This window comes from Sturnus vulgaris, chromosome 1, assembly GCF_052056855.1.
Source record: "Sturnus vulgaris isolate bStuVul1 chromosome 1, bStuVul1.hap1, whole genome shotgun sequence".
NCBI lineage: Eukaryota > Metazoa > Chordata > Aves > Passeriformes > Sturnidae > Sturnus > Sturnus vulgaris.
Genome location: NC_142243.1, coordinates 6,421,094 through 6,439,944, shown reverse-complemented (window position 1 = coordinate 6,439,944; position 18,851 = coordinate 6,421,094). Strand labels below are relative to the sequence as shown.

General features: G+C 41.0%; 1 protein-coding gene across 5 annotated transcripts in view; it reads right to left on the bottom strand.

Annotated features, from left to right (window-relative positions):
- GALNT11 (polypeptide N-acetylgalactosaminyltransferase 11) overlaps nt 1–14,532 on the bottom strand; it is a 46,491-nt gene extending 31,959 nt beyond the window's left edge. The window contains exon 1 of one of the 5 annotated variants that reach the window (XM_014873724.2): nt 14,434–14,532. The gene's annotated coding sequence lies outside the window, so the exon portion shown is untranslated. Of the gene's footprint in view, nt 1–3,900; nt 4,047–7,110; nt 7,292–7,685; nt 7,816–14,353 lie in introns of those variants that run through there. The other 4 variants (XM_088158801.1, XM_014873723.2, XM_088158816.1 and 1 more) reach the window with 4 other exon arrangements.
- Between the last annotated feature and the right edge of the window lie 4,319 nt (nt 14,533–18,851).

Sequence of the window (18,851 nt, the reverse complement as noted above, 5' to 3'; positions counted from 1 at the left end):
CGACAAAACCAACCAAAACAAAACCCCCAAACAACACACAAAAAACCCCCATACTAGCAAAAAAAAACCCCCACATGCTTAAAAACTGTACAGATCAGTTCCCCAAACTCAGGGGGGAAAAATGCTGACTCAAAGAGTTTGATTATTTTCATCACTATCTAACCACAATAAATTATTTGCATGGTAACAAAAATTCAGAAAATCATTTAACCACCTTTTAATTAGCAAAACTTTTATTTTAAGAAAACAAATATTGGGGTGGGAGTCAATTTATGCTGATGCACTTTTCAAACTGCTCAAAAAGACAGAAACTACCAGAAATTTTCAGGTCAGTCTGGCAAAAAGCATACCAGCATATTTATGAGTACAAACACATTATTCCTTCTCAATATGGGAAACCATTCAATAAAGGTAGACACTATTAATGATCCCAAAGATCATAAAGACACCATTTATTTTGACAATGTAATTCTGAGTCCTTAGCGACTTGCATCCAAAAAGAATATATGTCAAGCTTACATTTCCCAGACTGCAGCACGTCATCATCTCCCAAGGATAAAATATCCACAGAGTAAAGCAAAAAACCAAAACCCACCCTCCTCAAAAATAATTTGCCCATTGTTCTTACCATGCCAAAATCCCTCACTCCTGCAAGGCAACAATCTACGGAGCAGTTGAGCCCAAGGAGCTTAAAAAGGTCTCACACAGGGTTTTAATCTCAGGCTGACCCTGTGCATACAGATGAATTGCACTCTGTGAAACAGGCTCTCTAACACTGTCACACAGAAATCTCACTGCTTAACTACAAAGCCATTAAATTAGACAGGCACCAAATGCTCTGGGGCAAAATGACTGAAGAAAATCCTCATTTTTGCTAGCAGAACAGGTTTACCAGTTAGAGAAGTACAGATGACCAATCCCCAGTGCCTCACACCCTGTGCTAACACAACCACACCAAGGTGAACCTTGGCTCAGAAAAAGGCTGCAGAGGAGCAGGAGCAGATAAACACTTATATCCTCTCACTATAGTAATTCTTCTTGCTCGACAGTCTGCAGACAATTAATGCTTCTCCATAGAAGAGGATCTGGGTGCTTGCCAGGTTCTTTTTGCATGGCCATCAGAAGGTCATCTGTGGTGAGATTTGTCCAAGCCTAACATACTGCTCCTCAAAAACTGCTAGAGGTGTTTTTCCATTCACTATGGTAACACAGATGGACAATCCTAACATGCCCTGACACTTCAGAACTGTCCTAGTAAGATAAAAATTACTATAACAGAGAAGGAATTTTTTCATTTCAGAGTTGTTCAAGGATAGATGTACACTGCAGCTTGCACAGAAAAAACAATCTATTCTATCTCTGGTAACAATCAGAAGACAGGCACACAGAATTCCTCACGGATTAAATATTTCCCTAATTCCTTGCATCTCTTTCATAGCTCAGAGCCACACCTGCTGCTGTGGCACTTCCAGCCACAGAAAGGTTAAAGTTTGCTGTGACTGACATCAGGCACACTCAGATTAAAGAGAAGGGATACATTACTAATCACCAGAGTGAGGACATTGCTGTACATCCCTTCCATCTCTGACCAGGCTAAAAGCTCATGCTTGGCTACTGTTAGAAAGGTAACAAATGCAAACCAAAGCTAAATAAATCAAGTATTATTTCTACCTGATCCTTGCTAGACCTTCTTCACTTTCTTTTCCTCTCCTTCAGTATTCCGGCATTTTGTAAAACGCTAAAGATGTTGAAATACTGCATTTAAATCAAATGACAGAACCTCCACAATGCACAGCCTGTGCCGGTTTAGTACCTTGCTATTCAACCAAGACATTTGGTCATTTATTTGGCAGGAAAATACAGACTTGCTATGTAGACCATCCTGAAGGCAGAACAGAAAAAAAGTTAACCCTGTGTATGAAAAGCACTTTGAGGCTTGTTAGTTTACTTTGCTCACCAACACATATGTATTTACACAAACACTGTCCTCTGGATTTCAACCACTTCTACCATTTAAGCAGACAGAGTCACGGTCAGTGTCAGAGCTGCACACTCCAGCTTTAGACAGTTTTAGGTTGACTGACTTCTTACAGATGTGCTTTAGGCCAGAGGAGGTTTCCAAGTCTTGAACCATGTCAGTCCTGCTTGGGATCTGCCCTGAGGAAACAAGAAAACTTTTCCAGCCCTATACTTCTATGTATGCAAAGCACAATCACATGAATGTATCTCTGTCCCTCTTCAACATATCAAGAAACAAGAATCCCTCCACTCATTTCAGTGTGCAACAAAAAAAATAAACAAAACAAAACAAAACACTTTGATAAGGACACAGGAGGAAACATTCAGTTTACAGAGCCTGACACTCAACCCTTGACTCTTACCTCAGCTATCTCCCTATCCATGACCTCCTTCCCTGCAGACACAGTGAATAACAGTCTTACTCTGTCTAGACTCCTTTGCTCTCCAGTGTTGTGAAGTTTTCTAGGAAACACATTTTGCCAATTTACCCAACAACTGTCTCAGCCTATGGATGGTCATGCCTTGATGAGCATTTTAAACACGCATCCTCACCCAGTTGGTTTCCCCAAGCAGGATTTTGAAACTTAAGCAAAGGCAAATTCTTTATTTCTTCCTTGTTTTTTTCTCTTAAATAGAGAAAACCTGTTCCTGAATACAGGAGATGCAAAGGACATGCCTTTCAAATCCAAGGTCCTAGGATCCTTCTCAGCCCTGACACATGCTGCATGAAAAAAACAGATTATATGTATTTTTAACTCAACAGCCTAAAGCTCTGCTAATTCAAGGGCAGCTGGGAGGTTTGAACAGTTAGACAGAAACAACTGAAATTAAAAAAAAAAAGCAGAATTGTATTATTCAGACAACCAATGGGCTCATAAGAATAATTTTCACCTATGCAATACTGTAACAAGTCCAGTCACCAATAAATTGCTATTTAAAATGTACAGTTAAAACCCTTTTCTATTTATTTATTCAAGTACAAAGAAAAATACTAAATGCCACAAAAGAATAATCCATGATTTAAACATAGCAAGAAGAATTGTTTCACAATACAGTTCCTCACAAATTTTCCTGGAAAGAGACTAGGCTTGAGGGTCTATCATGCATCTCCCCTTCAATTCTGAAAAGCAGTACAGCTGCCAAAAGTAAAAAAAAAAATCTCAAACAATTCTCCTTTCCAAAACCTCAAGCAGTAAAGAACATCCAGAATAAACAGAAGGCATTTCCTTTCCCTTGGCTAGGGAAGGAGATAGATAGGAGCTTCCAGAGCAAGTAATAAATGATAACACCTTTAAGTATTTTACAGGCATTCATTCCCATGCCCTAGAGATGCCTGGAGTTCATGGCTGTTCACTCTGGTGTACTCAGGATTCCAGAGACACTTCAACATGACAAATACTGCCACCTTGGATGATTTGTATCTCCTACATCAGGAAATTCCAATCCAGTTTGGAGGCAAGAAAGGAAAAAGCGTATCTTAGAAGCTGCCTCCATTAGCTCAGAAGAGACCAAGACTGAAAGGAACAGTATTCTGAAATTTTCTGACCAAATATTCAGCCTTTCAGTGTCTCTCTTGTTGCTCTATTTTGACTGCCATATATTTACGGAATGTCAGTTTTCCTTTGGCAAAGCTTTGGAACTGAGTTTGCAGACCCACATACCAGCAATGCCAGGAGTAAAATACTGCTCTCCAATTTCCACAAATTCCAGCACATAAGTCTCAGTTTCTTGCACAAGAAGTAAATAATTAGTTTGGGTTTTTTTAGGAGAACTCTAAAGGTTAAATATTAGTAACTCAGTAAAAGTCTCTTAAATTTAATCAATCACAAAGCTGAAAAACTCTCCAGGAGCCACCTGTCAGACCTGAGCTTCAGTACTCACTGTGCAATCGGCTTTTCATGTCACAGCAGCTTCTTTTAGCAGCCTTACACCACCACCATGACATTCATTTCATACATCAAGCCCGGGAACATTTACATTCATTTAATAACTAGCCCAACAAGGATGCAACTGTGTTCCCCCTCACAGCCCAGGAGGATTTGTTGTTAGTAACCTGGACAGCTCTCAGTAACACTGGCCCAATGTGTTGGCCTTGGATATTTTTAAAAGAAGCAAAAAATGTCAACCACAATCCACAATATTTTGGCTTAAAGAGCAGTATTTGCTATGGACTCTATGACCTGCCACTGCTTAAGCACTGACATCTGCTTGGATTAACCTCAACAGTTTAGTAAACACACCGTATGAGTAGATATTTCATAACTGTGCCAGAACTCATGTTTGTCAGAGGTCAAACAGAGGATCAGGCTAACCTCAAGATTTTTCAAATAGGAGTAAAAATTATTTGAGAAAACCTTAAAGTCTGCGTGTAGTTTTTCCAAGAACAGCTTTTCCTCTAAAGCAAACCAGGAAAAGACAGATACACAACTCATACTACTCAGGTCCCCTGCAAGACTACCTGTGTATTTTGGAACTATATTGAGGCAAGGAAAATATGTCTATAATCCTCATTTTTAAAGAGCATTCTACAGAAAAAAAAACCAACTCATTAATCTATTTATCTATCATTAATCTACTTTTCTTTCTACAGAGTATTATGATAATTTGCTGCATGACCTTTTAAAGATGCTTCTAATTTTTACTTTCTTATTTTTAAGAGGGAGCAGAAGACAAGAATATTAAACAACACTACTCACGAATGCAACTTTTCTCTTTTAATACCCTTAACTCTTCCTACATTTCTTGGCTTCCAAGATGTTATAGCTACCCATGAACAGGCTTTCCAATTTGCTGGTTGAATCACTATCAAACAACAGCATTAACAGTGCAAAGAACAGAGTCCATATTAGGAAGAAGCAGTACTGCAATAATACACATTCATCACACAAACAGAGATGCCATTCACACACCTTGCACGAGAATTATTTTTTTCCAGGCAATCTTTCCATTAGAATCTCTCTCTTCAGGGAAAGTCACAGTTAATAGACAAACAAGGTGAAAAAGGGACACCTCGGGCAGCTTTTTCTTCAGATCTAACATACATCATTAGGAGCAACATCCACTGAACATACAGCCAGAGCAAAAGCAATAGACACTTCCAAATAAAAGTGTTTCATGTGCTCCAGAATCTAAGCCAATTTAACTCCTTCTTTAAAAACCCTCCTACAGGGTTGTTTTATCACTAAATTGGATCTACCTACCAAGTTTTTTTTAATTAAAAACCACCATTAATTTTTGACCTTACAGAGGGATGGGTGATTGTACTTTATGAATTAAGTGGCTTTTTTTGACAGAATACAGGCAGGTAACTACTCATGTAAAGACAGGCTGGCCCTATAGGAACCTAAATCATGACATTCAGCAGGACAGATGCCAAGTCCTGCACCTGGGACAGGTAAACTCGGTGGCTGCTGGCACAGCCTGAGGAGCAGCTCTGCAGACAAGGACCAGCCAAGGTCTGGCTAAGCCCGAGTCAGAGCACAGCCCTGCAGCAAGAAGAGCTGAGGGATGGACCCACAGGAGCACAGGCAGCTGACCCAGGGGTGCAATTCCACAGGCAGAGGACAGCACCCAGGGAGGGACTTGCCAGTACCAGGCAGACATCAGGAAACTGGAATGAGTTCAGTGAAAGGCCACCAAGACACTCACAGGCTGGAACACTTGCCCTATGAGAACTCAGGATGCTGGGCTCCTCCAGCCCGCAGAAGAGACAGCTTTGGGATGAGAACTAAAATAGCAGCCTGTTGCTACAGGGATGTTACCAAGAAAACAGACCCAGGCTATTTAGTGAGGTGCAAGGTAGGAGAAAGAAAGAACTAAAAAAGATTTATGTTAAATCACGTTTATGTTAATGTTCAATCACACCAACACTCATTCACAGAAATATCCTGTGGACCACAGGCTGTCCTCTTGCATAAGACCTCTGTTCCCATTCATTTTAATGAGATGACACATTAAGATCTATTTTTAATTAGCCTCTGCAAGTCCCTTCTAAATTCAACTTTCAAAGTTTTGAGAGCCAACAGTTTAGTCATTTCAGCACAGATATACAAATCTATGTCATATCACCTAAAATAAATCCTCCTGGAATTAATACAAAATCTTGAGCCACACTTTACAGATAATCTTAAAAGACCAATAATATTTATGATATTTTAAAGATAAAGAAAGGCATATAGATTAGTTGCATGAATTGTTAAAGACCTATGAAACTATGAGTATATGAAATCTGAAAAGCTTTAAGTGTTTTAGGACAAATTTAAAAATTCATCTTGTTAAATCTTTATGTTCTCAGCCCTCACAATTTTTCCAGTGTCAAATGACTCACTCATATACTAATTTGTATTTCAGTTTTTGGGCTTTAACCAGAGTTGTCTAAATATTGCATAGTATCATTTTTAAATCTGTGAACTATACATTGAAACGTCTTCTCTAGGAACATAAATTTGCTTATCAAGCTTTTTGGAATTTCTCAACTCCAGTAAAAAAGCTTTACTTAGCAGGCTGCCATTCCAGGGTGTTTGCAAACACTTTGGCTTTTTTATAATAAAAATGTGAAATTCCTCCTTTATCCACTTGCATTTCAAAAAAAAAAGCACCCTTAAAGAAATGTTCAAGTATCTTCTGCAGTAACATTTTCCACATCTTTGTCAACAATAAAACATATTAAGTTTTTCCCTAATTGATAAAGGATTCCTTTCTCTGCACATATTACTCCACTCCATGAAGTGAATGTATTTCACAAGGCTCTAATTTAAGGACACAATTTTAACGGAAAAAGCAGTTACAAATTTTGGAAAAAAAAACTTTTGTAAGTCAGGATCTCATGTTAACAAACAGCTGAAAAGAACACCAGGTTTAGTTACAACCAGTGGTTCAACATTGCATCTAGAAAAGTAACATAATAGTCCAGCCTGATTAGAGAAAACAAGGACTATTGGATTAGAAATGCAAGCTTACCAAAATCCTAACTCTCAGTTCTGGGTAAATAAGTGCTATACAGTACACAGTTTCATGCTGCTGCAGTGTCCTCATCCACCTCCAAAACAAAGCTTATTTCCCAAAGCACAGTTATAAGAAAGCCATTCTTACCTATCCCCCCGACAAACGCTCCGTAGGCTGCTGGGCTGGATGTTCCTTTAAGCCATCTGGCACACAAATACATGTCATGCCATTCCCGGAGTCCTAAAAATACCTTCAGCCTTTTTTGTTGCTGACAAATACTTTCTTCTAATTCAAACAGCAAGATTCTCTTTTCATCAATAAAACCAGCTCTGAAAAAAGCCAGAATGTCTCCAAAGCAAGCTGCATTGCATTTTGTAATACAGCCCCTTCCTTCTTCACAGAGCTTAGAAAACAGCAAGGTTAAACACCCCACAAGTTGTTCTTCATTGCATCTCTCTCACGTTAAAAATCCATGCATCTAAATATTAGTTTAACAACCCTTCAGCACTATATACAAATGCAGAATGTAAAAGAGCTTACAAGGTCATCTACACACAAATAAGCTGCTTAATACCTTTTCTAAACGTTTAAAAATCTGCTTGGCTGATCCTCAAGTTCTACGTCTGCAAAGCTCACTGAAATAACAACAAAAATGCAGATTCATGCAAAATAATTAGATTAGTGACACTTCTACAGGAACAGCTGAACTGTAGAACCCTCACCTTCTTCCAGAAGAGTCGGCACTAAAGCAGAGCAAGGTTACACAGGGAGAGCACATTGACTGCAGCAGCAGCGGTGTCTTCATTCCCAGTGAACAATGAACCGCTGAGCCAGGAACTTAACACTTTGTAGCTTGCAAGTCCTGACTGGGAATGGGGTAACAAGCACAGGTTTCTCTAGGAAAACACGCCAGTTTGGATGGTTCTGAGGACGCCAATGCTGCATATACTCATCTGGCTGTATTGGCTGTCCCAAAATCATCAATGTATTTTTCTGTTTGTAATAATTTTTCACATCTCTTTTATTATGGTTTTTCAGCTGATGCATGGATTTGGCAATATGCACATCGTCATCTTCCTGCCACACACATAATTAATCAGTAACACTTTTCATCATGACTAGAACCACAGTAATGCTAGAGAAAATGATCATTAAATTGTATAAAAATTCCCTTACTCCTCATTTCCAAATCACTAAGAACTTCGTAAGATTTTCACATTTTGATCAAAATATTCTAGATACGTTTTCAGTTAATTTTCAGAAATTTGCATCAAAAATGCTTTGTCTTCTACAAGGCAAGTGAAAACACATTTTCTAATTCTTAAAAAATGACAAAAAAAAAAAAATCAGGCTTCGTTTGTGCAACCCTCCTGACAAAAAAAAAAAAAAAAAGCTGGCAGCAAACGTGTCAACAAAACAGACCTCACTGAAGGACTTTTGAGTGGGACAATGGTAAAAAGTGGGGTTGACCAGTCTGTTTTAAACCTGTGACTACTAACCATGGAAACTGCAGTTGGCACAGGTTCTGCAGTAGCTCTCAGAAGACATTGACCATGCACTTGTGCAGAACTCAGTACTGATATCAACAGCTAGATACAAAAAAATACACCAAAGGCATCTGCCAACTCACACTGGAAACTTCCCAAGACTCTACCTGAACATCTATAAAATGCAAAATCGCTGCAATTATGTTACTATTTGTGCTAGAGTTGGAAAATGCCTTAATGAAAATGGTTACATTGTACCTTATTCTGCAGCATCAGGTGACAGAATTCCTAGACCTCTGTGCCTACTCGTCACAAATTATCCAAGTCTACTTCATTTTTCTTTCTGCAGGGTTTTCGGTTTCAATAGGCAGAAATTTACATAAAAATACTTTGTTCAGGATCAAACACCTTTATGGAGCCTGAGTAACTGATATAAGAATAAGGATATGTCTTAAAAAGCCCCAAACAACAAAACACAAACAAAAAAAATAAACAATATATGAAATGTAGCCCCAGAATTAGATGTGGGGTTAAAACAAGTTACAGTTTAAATCCCTAGATTGCCTCTAATAGGAAAATATTTAACTCATGCTAAACTGCTCAGTTCTTAATCCTGTTACGTTTCTCCACGCTGTTAAGGTCGGCAGTCTTAGTGATTTTCTCAAATGTCCATGTTTTTCCATGTGAATGGCCATTTAAAAAAAAAAAAAAAAAAAAAAAAAAAAGCAGAAGTGAAAAAATACTAAAAGCAGGAGTTGAACTTAATGTCCATCTGCATTTCTCATGTCCAGAAACAAACACCATTTGGAGTTTTTCACTCCAAACTTTAGCACAGAGTCCACAGTATCCATGCCATTTGGAACTTTTATTTTTCTTCAGTAAGAAATTCTGAGATAAACCAAGATCCTGCAATCTTCTTGCTTTGGATTCATGTTCTCATCAGAAGCGTGAAGTATTTTCTGCACACAGGTTTCTCTCTATGTCTTTTATCTTCTCACAAATGTCCCTAGACATTAATAAAAGAGAGGAATCCTAAGGATATAAAACCTACTTTGTGTTCTCTCTTTAAGTCACTGACTGCACCAGGACAGGTACCAGACCAAGCCAACTCTGGTTGAAGTATTTGCTCTGCTGCAGATTTCGATGAGATTCTCAGCAACTCAATATCTCGGCTCTCTCATGCATTAAGGCAAATACCTTAATTGTTGCATTAAAAACAAGTCACTAGCAGAAACAGACTGTACATTGCCTGTAAGGAGAGCAAACTTCTACAAGCTGTGCCAAAAATTAATTTTTTTAGTCTTTCATTCCTTCTCTGTGATGTTAGAGACTCAATCTTTCCTTCTCACAAGAAATCCCTTTGAGGAAAGAGTTGTGGACCACTCCTTTTCCATCCCCTCTTGGTCACTTTTCTTCTACTTATCTATTGCCAATGTTTCTAACAGGAAAACATACTCAGGATTTTGATGTTGAAATCATGGATGTTGCAACAAAATGAAGAGCAGATCAAAAATACATTTTCCCACTTCAGTAGGAGCCATGCCTCCCAACACTCTGCTTGCACAGAAGGTTAATGTGCAATCCAGAACTTGGCCATCTCTTGATTCATAGGTGACATCTGCAGACACCAGAGATAAGAGATTCATGCTAACTGACAAAATTATGGTACTCCAGGAAATGGAAAGCTAAAGGAAAAACTTCTGGAAAATATATTCAATAACAAATATGAGAAGTATCAATAGAGAAAGTGGCACCCTTTGTTCTTGATGTTATGCTTCAGGAACTCGCAAAATAGTCAAAATACCTACAAAGGGGTTTTGAATCAAAACAAGATAGTTTGTGCTTCCTGGAAAAGTATCTATGTTTTAACTAAGGCTACCTCCAAGGTTTAAAGCATCCAATTTAATCCTTGTCTGCACAAGAAAATCTCTGTCATTTAGCCAAGCAACATTTTGACAGTTTTACACAAACTAAAAAGACCTCCACGAACATGCCTCTAACATTCATTAAGTATTTGCTTAAATCAGTCTGGCACATAGCAACCCTTCACTGAGGTACCTTCCTTTCAGCATGCCTCTGCAAGTTTATTAGCTTAGCTGTCAGTTTAAAATCTGACTTCTTCAATGGTGCAGTGTCTGCATAGTTGAAGTCTTGGGAGTGACGAAAAGTTATTGCAGGTAGACAGTAACCCCCCAGAAAGCCACTCATGCACATATTCCTTCTCTCTTGAGCAGCAAGAGCTCACCTGGTCCAAACTGAACTTGGAGGCACAAAGACATCAAAGGCCTGTGAGCACTATGGGGTAGCAGCTCTGGACTCCTCCCTGGCCTGCACAACTTCTTCTTGCTCACCCTCTGAAGCACAGAGCAGGTAGCACCAAATCCTACATCAGGGGTCGCTAATCCATGTCAGCAGTGGAAAAGCTGATTCACCCCTCAGTGCTGCGTTCCAGTTTCAAGCATGCAAAGGATCAGGCTGCCAAGCCAGACTGCACAAGAAAGGGCTGAGATACAACACAAACAACACATGTTTACAGGCACTTTAATCCATACTCTACATTTCATTAACACCATCATTTAATCTACAGATTTGGCACATTTTCACATCTCAGGGAATAAGCTCAGAAGTTCCTACAACAAAATATCAGAAATGCAGTATGCTTGAAGGCAATTTTTGAACGAAACAGTACAATCAGCTTCCTAATTTTCCATCTTTTTGCTGCAGTGTATTTCTAGTTTTTACAGAGTTTTCAAACAGAACATTTACACTAATTCTTACACAATGCTGACTCACATGAGAAACATGCTAGAACGTGGCTGGAGGATGTGGTGCATACGACTGACTCTTACACAAAGAGAGCTGAACTAATGCTTTTACTCATGCTGCAAAACCCTGCTTGAACAGCCGAGATCTTACCACCGACACTACTTTATACATTAATACAGTAGCTGCAACAGCAGATGCTTTCATCTCCATAAACCCCCATATGTTTTGAAAAGAAATCTTAGATAAGAAGACAGTTTATCTGCCTCCCACACTCTAACAGGGATTCAGACTTCACCTCTGTACCTCATTTTTTGAGGAAGAAAAAACAAATTCATTTCTGCACTTGAAATGCAAGAACATACTTTTACTCTGCAACAGCAAGCAGCATCTCTCCAAAATGAATGGTATCAAAGGAAATTGCTTGATTTTGGGGATACCTATAGCTGCAGTATCACCTACCAGGCAGACGAAACTCTTTAGGAAGTTGACAACAAGAATCACAGAAAGGAATGATTGTAATCCTGGAAGTTTTACTTTTCCCCTTCAGTGGAAGTCTCCTTTTACCTCTCTGCTTCAAGTTATCCCTACACAGCTGCCACACTGCCAAAGTCAGCCTGCTGGCTGCTCAGACTGCAACAGTTCTACAGGACCTTCAAGGAATGTAACCAAAAAACCATCTTGCCTCTGTTCTTTTCACCCCCACATTACTCTGTTCTTTCTCACTGGAAGATCCGAAATCCCCACTTTTACTATTTGCTCAGACACTTATAACCTCATCCATGTGACCTCACACCACATGCACACCTTATATCTACCATTAACAACCTGGAGTTTCCATCATTTATGGTGAGGAAGCCTATTTTCTGTATATAAATTTTCAAAATACCAATAATTTATCTTTATTCCCCTTGCCCTGCTGTTTCCAAGGTTTCTGCCACCTAAAGTGCTTCAATCGCACCTACTGTTATTTTTACATCACTATGAAAATGATCAGACTCACCTATTCTCATAAACTATGGTCACAGAGAAGCTTTTTAGGAACTCTATCCAGTGTTACTCCTGTGCATAATGCAGTATTGATTTGCATTCTCTGAGAATGTGGTTAGATAGTAGAAGCCAGGCCAGAGGCCCTGCAATCTGCAGTCAGACTCTGTTCCAGCAGAACAAATGCCACTTCGCCTGCTGGCATCCCCATCTGAGGCTGGGAGACGAAGGCTCATTAGAGCTGCACTGTTATTTCTTTCCTTCCCTGCTGCAGAAGAGCTCCTAAAACTCTGCAGGAGCTTATCGCAGCCAGAGATGAGGAAAAGCTTGTGCAGAAGGCATGCAGTTCTTCACAGACAGTTCTACTGGGGAGGCCAATTGCTTGTTAATCAAAAGCCTCTTATCTGGAACCACCTGGACATTTATGCTGTTCTAAAATGAGGCCTAGGAATCCCAGCTGGACTATTTCACATGTTTAGAGGTTCTCTATGGGGTAGCATGGCAGAAACATACTGACAGAAAGAGGTTGGTACCATCCTTTCCTGGGCACAGTCCACACTTGGATCAGCTTAAACTAATCAGACACACCCAGAAATAGTTTCCTGTTAAGAAGACATCCATAGGGAATAAAAATAAAAAAAAAAAAAAGCAGATCGTAGCTCATAAAGCATGCAAGAATACTTAATACAACTTACAGACTACCAGACTATCTTTCTAAGAACAGAAATTATTTGATCTTATGTTGAAATAAAATTTCCAGGGTAAAACAAAGCATGTTAGCAGAGTGCTAACAACCCTGCCCACCTGCACAATTACCATGCTGGCACTAAGAGATTTCACCCTTCCTTTGAACAGAAAGCAATGTTCCAAGTACTCTGGACCAAATTGAGAAAACACTGATTGTTTACAGAACAGCAACAAAGTCAGGTCATTAGAATCTTTTTTTCCTTTGGAAGAGTAGGGGCTGCACTTTAATTATATAATAAAGCCCTGTAGGGTCTAAGGTCTAATGCAGCTGCCCTGCAACTGATATTAAAAACAGCTCAGGATACAGCTTGGCAGAGATGCTGTAATAGAGAGCATCAGTGTTCTAATTACTTTCAACAGCAGTTTTAAAGCTTAGACCAAAGTGAACAAAGGTGAAATAGCTGTGTGGAAATGTGGATTCTAAACACAATGTTTGCTTCCAGGACCACATTACAGCAGGGAATTCTGACCTGCGAAGCCCTCCACTGCAAGCAGCACAGTGCTTTGCGTGGCTTATTCAGATCCATCTGATTTCTTGCAAGCAAGGGACCCTTTATTCTGCCTTGCAAGTAACTTTGAGACAGTCCATTTGCTTCGGCATGTTCTGCTGCACATTTCCTTATAAGTTTTAACACATACACACAAAAAGAAAGATATCACATGGCAATAATGAACTGACTACAAGAGATGGAGACCAGCCATGAAGAATAATACATATTTGCTAAAAGGAAGAGAGAAGCCTCAGTATTGCATATAAATATATACTGAAGAACAAGGGGGGAGTGGAGGGGGGGGGAGAAGGAGGGGGAGGAAACTGCTTTAAAATAAATTTCCCAGTCTTAAAGAAAAGAAAGCTTTAATACTTCAGGGGGTCCCACAGCGCTCCCAAAAGCAATGCCTGACCTCGCCCTACAAACGAATCAATGAACGGAGCAGCGCCAGCAACACCAACACGTATCCTCACATTTCGGGTTACATTTGCAGAGTTTCAGTCTACCTGCAGGCGGGCTGCTGCTGCTGCTCCTTCACATGCATCTAAAGACTATAAGAAACAGTAATTGCATTATCTCCCATCCTGTGTAGCACAACCCGCTGCGGCTCCTCGGTCTGCCCCCGGGGTCAGGTTAAACCAGGAGCCCTCAGGCAGGGGCCGGCTCAGGCGGGGACCCGGCCGGGGCAGCCTCCCGCTGTCACCGAGACCCGAACCGGGACAGCCCCGCACCGCACCAGCCTCGGGGGCTCAGGGACAGCTGCCTCAGGGCAGGCGGGAAAGCAGAATCACACAATCAGTTAGGCTGGAAAAGACCTCTGAGATCATCGAGTCCAATCTAAGACCGAGCACCACCGTGTACAGCGAGCCCGATACCGCCGCTGGCCCCGACCCGCACCCCCGGGCTGTCCCTCACCCCGGCGCCGGTTCCTCTGCCGGGGCCGCCTCCCCTCACGCCGCCACCACGGCCCGTGTCCCGCACAGCCCCGCACTCACCGCGGCGGTGGCATCGCCCCTCCGCCCGCCCCGCGCCCGCTGTGGCGGCGCTGGCGCCATGTGACCGCTGCCTCCTCCTCCTTCTCCTCCCCATTCTCCTCCTCTTCCTCCTCCTCCGCCATGACAGGCGGGGCTGGGGCGGCCGGGGAATATGGCGAGCTGTGAGGGGTAGAGCTGTGGGGCTGTGAGGGAGTGTCCTGTATCCCTTTTGCCGGGCTGTGAGGGGAATCAGGAGTGCGGGGCTGTGGATGTGCGGCTTTCACTCCCCTCCTCCCCTCAGATTTGCTGTGTGTATGTCTCTGCTCGTCCCACCGGCTGTACACGGTGTCTGGCGGCTCTCTGTTAAGGATTAAAGCCTTTTTCCAGCCCCTCGACGTATTTGTTTTGAACTTTTCGGCCTTAAACGGCCCCATGGAAGTATAGTCACAGAATTGTATGGGTCAGAAGGGATCTCTGGAGATCCCATCCAGCCCAACCCTGCCAAGGCAGGTTTACCTGGAGCAGGTGACACAGGAATGACCAGGTGGATTTGGATCCAGCGAAGGGAGACTCCATGACCTCTCTGGGCAGCTACTTCAGTGCTCTGCCACCCTCAATGTAAAGAAGGTCTTACTCATCTTCCTGTGAAACTTCTTGTGTTTTAGTTATGGCCATTGCTCCTTGTCGTGTTGCTGGGCACCCGCAAAAATAATCCAGCACCATCCTCTTTGCACTCACCTCTGAGATACTTGTATGTATTAATGAGATCCCTTCTCAGTCTTTAGACTGAACGGGACCAGCTCCTGCAATCTCCCCTCATAAAAGAGATACTCAATCCCTGTTCTTGTCCAGGGGCTTTGGAGGGGAAACAAAGATGTGCAGCTCAGGCTGATGGAGGATGTGTGGGCTGACCAGCCATGGATCCCTCACCCTATAATTTGAGTTGCTGTGTGGAATGTGAGGGGGTGGTTTCTTCAGCTGGAAGAGAGAAATAGCAGAGGAAAATCTACCACAACTACACTGAAATAACCTGAGGCTGGCAGTTAATGTGCTTCCATACTGACAAGATTTGCATCCTCACAGGTGGGGGAGTCATGCTGAAACCTCACATCTTTGATATCCAGAGTAAAGGGTCAAAGCACTGGCTTGCTAAACCCACCTCACCACAGATCCATCTTTGTGCAGGATCGACTTGGCAGGTGTCATTCAAAGGGGTGAAGCTGGAAGGCATGTTGGTTTTGTAAACCCTGATGAGGTTTAAGAACAAACTCATTGTCAGATTTGCATGGCATAGTCGGGACTGGGAGCTTATTTTAAAAATACCCAGATTACAGAACCTGAGCTCCTGAGTGACACTTTGAAGATGGCAGATTTTATTTAATTGAAGTGGAAATTAAACTGGGTGGACACATCCAAACCCATTCTTTGGTGGATATTGCCCCCAATATCCAGAGATTATGGCAAGATTCTTTATAATAACAAAAATAGAGCAGAACTCATAACCTGTCAAAGAGCTGTAGCTGCAGCATTAGGGTACAGAGGGCAAAAAGGCAATCTATAATCAGAAGCTGCAGTGAGAGAAAAAGGAGTTACAGCCTGTGGAGGGGTTAGGAGGTGGATGGCAAGGAGGTAGCAGGGATCAGGATGAAAGCAAGGTGCAGTTAAATGAGATAGCCACACAGTCAACCCCCATCGGACAGCTTTTCAGAATTCCTGCTTCATAATGGCTAACATGCAGCTTTGATCTCTCTCTCATAATAATTTAGCCCAAGAACTGCAAGTGTGTTAAGCTCTTTTAGGTAAAAGCAACCTCAGTATATATGCTATCTGTTTTCTGCAGAACCATTATCCTTGAAGTCCTAATTCAGCCAGTTGTTGCCCACCTTGTAATTCCAGATATTTAATATCTTTTAATTCTTATTTATAAGAATTTCCCTGGTGCTTGGATTATCATTTTATTAACAGAATTAATAAGCCTATAATTTTTAGTGTCATTTACTGTAAGGTCTTTGAGATGTGTTTCACTTCTCAAAATTCCTGATAATGATAATCTGTCCAGACCAATTGCTTAATAAGATCTGTGATAACTCCTTAGTGTTAACTAATTGACTCACTTCCTATGTGCTCACAGCAAGAGGCAAGAACTCATATAAAAGTCCTGGCAAGATGCCATAACCCAAAGTAATCCTGTGTCAGTGTGGATTGGGGTCAAAATTTGGGTTACATATGTACTCAAGCACTGAAATTTAATTTCTGTTGTTGACATGTCTTGGACACAGAAATGACACAAGAGAAAAGGACAGTCAGCTACAAAAGATACTCTTTAAATCCTGTCTGTTTTCTTAGACTGACCCATCTACTTAATGAAAAAGGAGGCAAATGTCCTCAAAACCAAACAGAATTAATATGTATTATTTTTCCAAATCCAAATTGTTCAGAAAAAATTTCTCCAGCTGATGTATAGTGCTTGTTGCCCAGTTGTGAAAGAAAAGACTGGAGGAAACTCCAATTATTCTTTCAGTAACTGAGAGGACTTGCATTTGTTTCAGAGGTTTCCTGTTACAATTGTTTGCCTACAGGCTGACTATGACTGAAGTCAGTCTGCACATCCCCTAGTACAGTTTCTAAGTGATTTTGGTTTTGAGTGGCATAGAAAAGCCCTTGTAAGTGCTAGAGAGTTTATTTGGAGTGTTTGAGGAAGCAGGACATTTGTCTGGTTGCTCTCAAACCTCTTCTTTCCTATTGTTACTTTTGCTGAAGACCACTCGACATGGGTTTTTTTGCCTACTTTCCCAAGGAAATAAAGTCAAATGACAACTCAGAATATGTATATGGGTTCATCTGTTCTGCTGTCTCTTCTCAAGTGCTCTGAAATCTTGGGCCGTATGTATCAAATTTGACAGTGGGTGGAGATCTCAAAGGGATTATATTCTAAATAGTTTCACAAAAACAGATGTCTGAATAGGAGAGACTTATTCACCACTGAGGAAAAGCCCACAGAACAAGGTCATCCCACATAGCCTTAAATTTATTAGGAGCATTCAGGAAAGAATCTATGGAGCTCTTGTGGCTCATCTATTGAAGGCATCAATTCTGTGCTTTGGAGCAGGTGAAAAGGCAAAAATGATGTTCTGTACATTAAGACCAGAATAAAGAACAAGATGGGAAGATTTGTAAAATCAAAAATGCTTGCGCATCTTGAATGTTGTATGGAATTCTCCCTAAAGCACCAAAAAAGGTACAGAGAAAAGCAATTAACTGATTGGAGATGTGGAATTGCTTCCTTAAAAAAAAATAAAGGGTTTGAATACACTTGAATGGTTCAATTTAGAAAAAGACCATGAAGGAATGTGATAGTGGTCAAAAAATATGTTGTAATAGAGAAAGTGAATTCTGTGTTTCTTATAGCATAAGATTTAGATGTCTTGAGTGAAATTTCCAGGCAATAAATTAAAAAAAACCAAAAGAAAGTATGTTTTCTCTAGAGTTACAGTTGTAAATTACTGCAAGTCTATTGGAGAGGCCACAAGTACAAATGTTCTCAAGAGTGGATTAGAAATGGAAATGAGAAAAATGTCTATTGAAGCCTCCTAAACATGACGCTAATGCAGCTGCCAGCTGAGGAAATCTCCAAGTAAAGGGACGGATTCAGCCAGCAGATTAAGGCACCTAAATTTGGTTTTCGGTGTGTAGGTGTCTCCATGTGAACCAGATGTCTAAGCTCTCCTTATACTCAGCAGAGAATTAATGTGGATTTAGTTACATAAATGCAGGCATCGAGTGCCAATTTAGGCACTGAGGAGTTTTCTACCTGGCCTCCTGCTCCAACAAGCAGCAGATATCCTAAAAAGCCTGTTCTGCCTGAAATCTCACGTGGAAGTTGTTGACATCTCAGTCCACCACAGTTGTCACTAAGCACAGATGGTTGGCAAGCTGAACCCTGCTCATGGTTGCACAGCAAGCTGTTCAGACCACGTCAAGGCAGATAGATCAGTGGATTCTGAACAGCTGAATTGCTCTTTGCTTCATCAGCTGTATTGAGTAGCTCTGTATCGACTGTAGGAGGAATTTGCATGCAGATGAAGACATCGGCGTGGGGACACTTCAGTCTAGGTGTCAGAACTTGCAGACTTTGTCAGGCTGTACTGAGGGAGTATTGCTTAGCTTTTAATGCTGTTTCCTGAAGTTTCCTTAGCTAGTCAGGCCAGTGAGTTGATTCAGCAAGTATTGATTTAGGGTCCAAAAGATTATACATGAAAAGCCATCCTAAAATACTCAGGTCTGTTGGTAATGAGGCTTGTGTGAAGGATTAGTGACAGTGTGTTGTATCATGGTGCATGGATATGGAGTGACACTTGGAACATTGTTACATGACTTCCTGGAAGATACCCAATGGCTGAGAATTCTGGGGTAACCACAGATACTGCTGCTGACACCCA